This window comes from Thermobia domestica, chromosome 10, assembly GCF_964235325.1.
Source record: "Thermobia domestica chromosome 10, izTheDome1.hap1.1, whole genome shotgun sequence".
NCBI classification, from domain to species: domain Eukaryota; kingdom Metazoa; phylum Arthropoda; class Insecta; order Zygentoma; family Lepismatidae; genus Thermobia; species Thermobia domestica.
Window position 1 is genome coordinate 82,913,760 of NC_137463.1, and position 1,230 is coordinate 82,914,989.

General features: G+C 34.1%; 1 non-coding gene across 1 annotated transcript; it reads left to right on the forward strand.

The window, feature by feature from the left end:
* Positions 1-376: 376 nt before the first annotated feature.
* TRNAR-UCG (transfer RNA arginine (anticodon UCG)) lies at positions 377-449 on the forward strand. The gene has a single exon. It is a non-coding gene; the product is annotated as a tRNA-Arg (tRNA).
* The last annotated feature ends 781 nt before the right edge of the window (positions 450-1,230 follow it).

Consider the following 1,230-nt stretch of genomic DNA (forward strand, 5'->3'; position numbering starts at 1 on the left):
AGATTAACTTTTTGAACGCACTGTATAAAGGTTAGTTGTTACTGGTTACGTATTTCAAGTAATCTGTCTTTCCCTCCACACTAAAATGCCAATCAGACCCTTTTCATGGCATCCTTTTTTTTTTTTTTTTTTAGTGCATTCTTGATGTCAAATATAACTATATGAAAAAGAATATTGTATATGAGCTGCTGGTATTATTACGTAAGTGTTCATTCATTGAATGGGCATATTGATCAATATTATTAGAATGTGAATATTGCATTCCCTCTTTCCGTTCTACCTTGGATCCATAATTTATGTTCACGTTTGCATTCAAACTGAAACGTACTGATATATATCGTTTTTATAATGTCTATTTGTAACTAGATCAGTATGAGACCGTGTGGCCTAACGGATAAGGCGTCGGACTTCGGATCCGAAGATTGCAGGTTCGAATCCTGTCACGGTCGAAATTTTTTTCTTTTTATTTCTAAAATATATTCCTATTTAACCTTGTGTTAATACATTCTGCAACCTAACAAAAATAATATATATACTGTATGATCTGTCAGGAAAGTAAATGTACACCTATTTTTCGAGTCTGGCATTCCTGCGCTCCATCCGTGGAGAGTATGAGAATTAAATCAATCAAATGTTTATTGAGGGGCAAAAAGAAAAGCTTAATCTGAATAAGACATTGCAGAGGGGCACAAGCTGTGAATACGAATAGTGCATTGTGTAAATAAAGGACGACACCGAAAGAGAAAGCCAGAAACAGCTGTTAAACTTACAAAAAAAGAGTAAAAATTGTCGAAGTGGGAACATAAAACACAAATACAACAAATACGCCGACAACTAAACGATCACCATACCATGTTCTTGGTGTAGTGGTTAAGGTGCTGGCTTACAAATGCAAAGGTAGCCAGTTCGAATCTTCAGCGAGGACATTTTTGATAATAATACATACAACTCATGAGAGATGGTAAAAGAGGTCGTATTTAGTTTTTCGTAGCAATTATTATTGGTAATGTTTAGTACTGATAATACTTTTTGTCTTTGCGTATTGCTTTTATTCTTTTCTTCATTTCCAAAGAGAAGAATATCCGAACAAATGCCACCAAAATTCCTCATATTTTGAATGTAAACGCCATTTGCAATTAGTGAAGAATAAAAATTGAACGTTCCGATGTAGCTGCAAAAAGTAAAAAGAAAAACATGGAAGTGGACCATACTCATGGTTATTAAAAATAC